The 7895-nt window shown below is 45.2% G+C and overlaps 1 pseudogene; it reads right to left on the bottom strand.

Annotated features, from left to right (window-relative positions):
• Nucleotides 1–283: 283 nt before the first annotated feature.
• LOC116564591 lies at nucleotides 284–6454 on the bottom strand (annotated as a pseudogene).
• Between the last annotated feature and the right edge of the window lie 1441 nt (nucleotides 6455–7895).

Raw genomic sequence — 7895 nt, 5'->3', positions numbered from 1 at the left:
TGTTTGTCCTTTACTCTCTGCCAAAGGCAACTGCCATTCTCAAATCTGCTGGGTATTCTTTTATTCAATTTAAATATTTTTACATATATGCATCCATGAACACCATGTAGTATTGTTTTGTGTGTTTTAGAATTTTATATACACCTTAGCATCTTCTTCATAGTACTCTGTCACTTTTACATTCAAAATTATGTTTTTTTGAGGCCTATGTTTATGTAGATTAGTCTTTTTTTTTTTTTTTTTAGTTGAGCAGTCACTTTATTGCTTGGTTACATACACAAATTTATGCGACCCGGGGAGAGGCAATGGATGATTTGCATTTCCAGCTGGGAGGGAGGACTCACTTAGTCTTATAATATCAAGCCAAATGGTGAATCCAACTCCCTATCAGGATCAGATGGAATTTAGCATCTGTATTCTTTCCGCCCCTTTCAAGATGCTTTCAAACAGCAACTGCTTTCTTAATTAAATGGTAGAGACCTTCAGGGAGATCAGGATCAAGTCCCTTAGACTTAAGAGTTCCGAAGATTTTATTGCCCGTCCCAAAACGTACCTGTGCAACACCATGTGATTCTCTCAGGATCACACCTGAAGGAGTCAGTTTGTAAATCTGTTCCTTCACGTCATCAGATGTCAACTTCAGCCAAGTGGGGATGCTGCAGTGATAGGGCAAAGCCCAGTGGGACAGGCCCTTCCTGGGCGCAGGCGTTCGACCTGTGATGGTGGCAGTCAGGCAGCAAAAGGCTGTTTTTATTTTCTTATGGTAATTTCTTTTTGGTAAATTAAGTGTTGAATGTTGAGTTTTATTTTTGTTTTTTGAAACAGCATTTCACTGGAATGCAATGGCGTGATCTCGGGTTATTGCAACCTCTGCCTCCCAGGTTCAAGTGATTCTCCTGCCTCAGCCTCCGGAGTAGTTGGGATTATAGGCATGCATCACCACACCTGACTAATTTTGTATTTTTAGTAGAGATGAGGTTTCTCCATGTTGGTCACGCTGGTCTTGAACTCCTGACCTCAGGTGATGGGCCCACTTTGGCCTCCCAAAGTGCTGGGATTATAGGCACGAGCCACAACTGTTGAGTTTTTAAAATACTGATTGCTCTCAGGGTGCTGTGGCTCACACCTGTAATCCCAGCACTTTGGGAGGCCAAGGCAGGCAGATCATGAGGTCAAGAGATCGAGACCATCCTGGCCAATATGATGAAACCCTTTCTCTACTAAAAGTACTATTAGTTGGGCGTGGTGGCTCACATCTGTAGTCCCAGCTACTTGGGAGGCTGAGGCGGGAGAATTGCTTGAAGCCGGTAGGCAGAGGTTGCGGTGAGCCGAGATCATGCCGCTACACTCACTCCATCCTGGCAACAGAGCAAGACCCCATCTCAAAATAAACAAAACAATGATTGCTTTATATGCCATCCACTTCAAAAGGGGTTGAGTTCTGCTTCAGGCATGACATGGTAGCTGGTATCAGAATGAACTCTTCCAGTGAGAACAACTAGAAAAGGTGGACAGTTTTTTTTTTTTTTAAAACCCCAGCTGTTTGAAGACATGGAATAACAACCAAGACACTGAAGAACAAATGCCCTGCAGCTTTTGAAAACAAAAGATCGCCCCTGCAGTTAGAAATTGGAGATCACTGTAGAAGAATCTAGATAGCGCGGTCTTCGGGCACCAGGAAGGCCAGCAGGGGGACACTGTGGGGCCGAGCCACGGCAGGCCAGGCTGGGAGCTATATTGTAGGGTGCTCAAATTCTGCCAAGGCTCTAAAATACCACAAGTGTAATTAGGGGTGTGTTGCTTAAAAAAATACTCAAGGAAGTCAGTATCTGAATAGCCACACCAGGGAGCGGTAAGACCCCAAGGGCTGACTTGACTAATGGTGCAGTGACTAAACTGCACTGTAAGGAAAGTGGACCCAGGTGGTGTCAGGGTGCGGTTTGGCTGAGCTGGGACTTCCAAGATTGGGACCAGAGCTGACCAGCCCTATACAGTAAAAAGAAACACTGAAAACTGCCCCAGAGAACTTCTTTCTCCATTTTCACCCTAGAGCACTGTTTCCCCTTGTCCTTCCAGCGTGGAGAATAAATACTAAAGAATATTGACTGGGCCAGGTGCAGTGGCTCACGCCTGTAATCCAGCACTTTGGGAGGCCGAGGTGGGAGGATCACGAGGTCAAGACATTGAGACCATTCTGGCCAACATGGTGAAACCCTGTCTCTACTAAAAATACAAAAGGTAGCTGGGCGTGGTAGTGGGTGCCTGTAGTTCCAGCTACGTGGGAGGCCGAGGCAGGAGAATTGCTTGAACCTGGGAGGCATAGGTTATAGTGAGCCAAGATCGCGCCACTGCACTCCAGCCTGGCCACAACGCCAGACCCCACCATAAAAAAAAAAAAAAAAAAAAAAAACGGAGATTGATTGGAAATAACACCAAATTCTTGGCCTGTTTGGGGAGTGGCATTTTCAGCTTTCCTTGGGTGGCCACGTGTCTAGCTTCAGGCTCACAAAGACCAAGATCTCACCAGGTCTCTCCCCTGCGGAAGAGTGGTGACATCCTCTGTGTGATGGTAAATTTTAGGTGTCAATTTGACAGGGCTAAGGGATGCCCAGATAGCTGGTAAAACATGATTTCTGGGTGTGTCTGTGAGGGTGTTTCCAGAAGAGACTACCCTCTGAATCGGCAGACCAAGTAAAGCAGACGGCCCTCCCCAATGTGAGTGGGCTCCGTCCGATCTGCTGAGGACCCTGACTGAACAAAAAGGGGGGGAATAGTGAATTCACTCTCGACTTAACCTGAGACGTCCATCTTCTCCCACTACAAGACATCAGCGCTCCTGGCTCTCCAGCCTTCAGACTCTGAATGGGACTTACACAATCACTGCTACCTTCCCCCACACTGCCAATCTCAGGCCTTTGGGCTTGGACTGAATTACAGCCCGAAGATGGAAAATCATGAGACTTCTCTGCCTCTAAGTGCATGAGCCAATTCCTATAATAAACCTCTCTGTCTCTACACATACACACACCTTATTGGTTCTGTCCTCTGAGGATCCTCAGTCAATACACTCAGTCATCCTTTGAAACGCTCAGCTCTGGCGTGGAATTGACCATCGTTCTTCCCTGGCTGCTGTCGCTATGGGTCGTGGTGCTTGCAAGCCTCCTTAGATGGTTGGCTGGGTGACAGGGGTGCTCACCCATCCCTGGGCTAGCTGGGGTAGTTGTCTTGTTCATTTTGCTATGTCTCATTTGGACCCTTTATGATTGGAGTGTGAACTACATTTACCAAACTTTTAAGTTCAACACAGTAGATGGAATCCGTACATCCTGGGAGTAACTCTTCAAACACTTTGGAACTAGAGGCGTGCATGGTGGTGTGTGTTCTTAGGTACACATTTCCTAGATGAACAGTCCTGAAGTAGCATAATACCTCAACTTGCTAAGAGGCCCACTGTGTGCTCCTGCTTTGCAGGTGGGGAGATAGAAAAGATTCATTACTTCCTTTACATATTTGTTTATCTATATCGAATAAGGTATTACCAAAAAAATTGGAAAATAACCCCGCCAGACTAGTGCAACCATTTTGGTTCATTTCTTTCCAGTCTTTTTTTCCTACACAGTTTTAAAAACGTAGGTACAACCATAGTGTTTATATGATTGGTATATGCTTTTATTGTCACTTAACATTACAGATATTAGACAATCTTTATCACTTTTTAAAAATACACTTAAAAATCGCATCCCATTGAGCGAATCCTATCTGTTAATTATCATGCTATTCCTAGATTAACAGATGTTTAGGATTTGGAATTCTGCCTTCCTATGTCAAATACTGTTATATCTGTAGATTTTTCCATCTTTCAAATCATTTGCTTTGGCTAGATGACCAGAAGGAGAAGAGGAAAGAAAAAATCTTTAAGTCTCTATAAAGGTTCCTAAAAGAGTTAGGCTCTGTGACCCAAATTTTATGGTGAATTGTAATTCCCAATGTTGGGGGAGGAACCGTGAGAGCAGATTTTCTCCATGCCGTTCTCGCGATAGTGAGTTCGTTCTCACGAGATCTGATGGTTTAAAAATGTGTGGCACTTCTCTCCTCGCTCTTTTTCTCTCCTGTCGCCGCATGAAGATGCGCTTGCTCCACCTTGCTTTCCACCATGATTGGAAGTTTTCTGAGGCTTCCAAGCCATGCTTCACATATAGCCTGCAGAGCTGTGAGTCAATTAAACCTCTTTCTTCGTCAATTACCCAGTCTCAGGCAGTTCTTTATAGCAGTGTGAGAACAGACTAATAGTTCCCAAATTGCTTTTCAGAAGGGTTTACTAGTTTGCACAGACATGAGCAATTACAAATGTGGCATTTTCTCCCTTTCTCTCTCCCCTCAGCTTTGATTATTAACCTCTCTTCCTGAATAATAGACTAATTTTTCTTTCATCAGGTCAATCTTTTTATATTGTTAGTGAAGTTCCTTATAAATAGTCCTTTTATGAGTCTTTTTAATTTTTTTTCTATTTCTAGTGTGGTTTTTGAGTTGCACATAAAAGAAATGCAGATAAGTACAGTATCTATAAAACAGTGAGAAATGAGTCTTCCATTCTTGGCCCTCATTTCTCCTGGCTTTACCTAGAGGCAACCACTGTTTCTAGTTTACTTTGTTTCTTCTGCTTCTCGTACATTTTTATCGGGGACTCCTCGATTCCTCGCCCTCTGACTTCCCAGTGCTTTTCAGGTTCTCTTTAAAGGGTACCAATCTACTCCTGTGCCTCATTTGGCCAGAAGCAGCCAACAACGCCAATGAGTAGCCACAGCTGCATTGTCAGGCGCGGTGCATCTCTCTTCCCTAATAGGTCCACAGTGGTCAAAACTCTAAACACATGAACAGTTACTGGGGAAGGTAGTGAGAATGGGAGTCAATGGGGGAAGTGGCCTGGGAGGAAGATATTGCCGGGTAGATCTCAGCTTCCTGAAATCGTAACAGGAGACGTGGACCAAAGGCTCAGGCTCTGTGTGTGGGAGGGGCAGCATTTCTAACCAGGGTGTTAGTAGTGGCTGCAAAAGTGCAGTTTTCTGGGTTCTCAGGTGGTCTCTTTAAAGAGACCTAAGAGACTTTAAGAAGCCTAAGAGACGGGGTGATGGAAGGCTTCACAGTCCTGATGTAATAGCTGTAGTGGACAGCAGAGGGAGCTGTTGGCCGTTTCTGGCCCAAATGTGGCGCGGGAGTAGCTTAGTGGCTCCTGTGATCTAGGGCCTCACCCATCAGTGGCGAAGTCTCAAAGAAGACTTGGGACAAAACAAAGGTTTGCCTTCCCAGTGTTGCCCAGGTGATCTGGTGCTCCTATGTTACCCTTATGTGAATTTCCCTGTTGCAATATTTGCATTGCAGTGAATTGAATTCCAACTTTGACCGAGCTGCTATTTTGTGAGAGACGGATGCCATTCATGCATACCTTTCAAAGGGCAGTCGCTGTGCACCTGGTCTGCACTGGCTTATGCTGAGGTGAGTAAGGCTCAGTCCTGGACTCAAGGAGATCAGAAATGTCCACTGAGAACTAAAAAAACAAAAAACAAAACAAGGGATGGGATTTAAAGCGCTAGGAAAGAGGTGCAGATGAAGTGTGATCGGGGTTCACGATGAGGAGGGCTGTCATTGGCTGGAGCAATCAGGGAAGGATTCATGGAAAAAATGCCTTTCAAAAGGGCTTTAAAATGGGTGCAATATTTTATAACTGTTTATTATGAAATGTTAATCTCCTAGAAGCGTGCATCATTGGTGGAAAAAACAGGGAACATGGGGATGAAAGCTGGGCTCAGGGGATCAGACAGTTACATTAAAATCTTAAATAAATGACGTGGAGAATGATTGGAGGTGAGACTGGAAAACACCTTTTGGGCCATATATTTGGAGGACCTTGACTACCACTCACAGTAATGGAGAAGCAGTAGCTGCTTATAAGCAGGAGATTCTGGATAAAAAGCAGACGAGTTGGGTTTTATGCCTTCCTGTCATTTCTGAGAAGATGAGTAATTTTAAAAAATAGCCAGTGAAATTTAGTTCCTATAAAAGGTGTGATCTTTGATCATCAATAAGGAGAATCAGCTTCTCCCAGCTGAGAAATCTCTGAAGAGCCATGTCACACATCCCTGGGTACAAATGACTACCTAGTCTACACCAGTGCTTCTCAAACTTGAGTGTGCATCAGAATAACCTGGGGGGCTTGTGAAAACACAGACTGCTGGTCCTACTCCCAGAATTTCTAGGACAGCCAAGAATTTGATGCCGATGCTGCTGGTCTGTGGACCACACTGAGAACCTCTGGGTTTAAACATCTTACCTGACCTTTCTCAGTATATCCATTAGGTGGTAGCAGAGAGCACCACAGGCACTGCACAGCGGTCAAACCTGGAGCGCCCAGGCAGATGCCATGGAAGGCTACTTCTGTGTATTCAATGTAGGTCATTTTTGGTGACAAATGACAATATGAACTATCCACAATATGCTCTTCAAAATTCACGGATGCGTTGTATGAGAGGATGATTGGTGACTTGAATCTTGTTCCTTTTCCAGGATGTCCTCACCCCCAGCCCCAGTTCAGACACCCTCTGCCAGGCACCCCAACAAGTCTCTCCTTTACAAAGAGAATAGTTTTGGTCGGGCTCAGTGGCTCACGCCTGTAATCCCAGCACTTTGGGAGGCTGAGGCAGGGGAATCACGAGGTCAAGAGATCGAGATCATCCTGGCTAACGTGGTAAAATCCTTTCTCTACTAAAAATACAAAAATTAGCCAGGCATGCTGGCACGTGCCTGTAGTCCCAGTGATTGAGGAGACTGAAGCGGGAGAAGCGCTTGAACCTGGGAGACGGAGATCGCTGTGAGCCGAGATCCCGCCACTGCACTCCAGCCTGGGCAACAGAGTGAGACTCAGTCTCAAACAAAAAAAAAAAAAAAAGTTTTAATAACTTGCAAGGTCACCTGCAAAAGGGTTTCTGTTTGAGTAATGTCATGACTGTAAAGCTGGCAAGAAACTATATCACCAGCTGATAGTTTGAGTCAAACTGGGAAATTATGAGCAAGTGTTTCCGTGAACCAAGAGGAAGTGTCCAATCATTGATGAGAGCAGGTTCACAGCTGTGTACGAGCTCTAGGAGCTGGGGAGGGCTGTGCAGATCTACTTCCTTCAAGAAGGAAAGAGAAAAGAAACACATTTTGAGTTTGGGTGTTTAGGAGGTTGGGAAGGCTATGTTGTAGGATTTTGTTTTTTGGGGGGGATTGGTTGATTTTTGTTTTTAAGTTCTGAGAGTTATTTTCTAGTAACCAACTATGTACTGCTAGATTTTGGACTAAAACTTTCTATGTGTGTGAGTATTTGTCGGGGATTGGTGATGTAGGGGAGAGGAAGGAGCAGAGTCAAAAAGCGCTGAACAATGCTAGGATGGATTAGTGCTTGAAAAGGGAAATGGGTCCAGATCTCAGGGGTTAGCTGTGGCAAAGTGGGGTCCTCTTGACATCCTCTACCCAGATCTCACAGCACACTTCCCTGTGTCTCAGCAGAGACCAGCCCTGGCCAGACCTGGTGCTGACATTAGCCAGATGCTGCCCTGAGCGAGATGGCATCCTGCCACGCCCGCTCCATCACCTGGGAGATGCCTTGTCAGCAGCTCCAAGGGCCTTTTGTGGGAAGGCACCAAAGTCTGTCTTCACATTCCTGCTTCCCTTATTACGCAGCAGTGGAAGTTCAGCCCCAGCTCTTCTATCTTCCTGAATTCATCCCATCCTTTGTTGTCCCTGTTAGTGGTTTCTTCCTGTACTCTCTTTTGTAGATTTCTGTAGAATTTCAGAATTGGTTGTGATACTACACGTGATTGTCTCTGCTCTGCCTGTTGGGGATGTGTGGCAGTGAC

The sequence above is a fragment of the Sapajus apella genome, unplaced genomic scaffold, assembly GCF_009761245.1.
Source record: "Sapajus apella isolate SASKATOON/1434 unplaced genomic scaffold, GSC_monkey_1.0 scaffold37, whole genome shotgun sequence".
Taxonomy (NCBI): domain Eukaryota; kingdom Metazoa; phylum Chordata; class Mammalia; order Primates; family Cebidae; genus Sapajus; species Sapajus apella.
The sequence above is the reverse complement of the archived record's forward strand: the minus strand, read 5'-3'. Positions and strand labels throughout refer to the sequence as shown.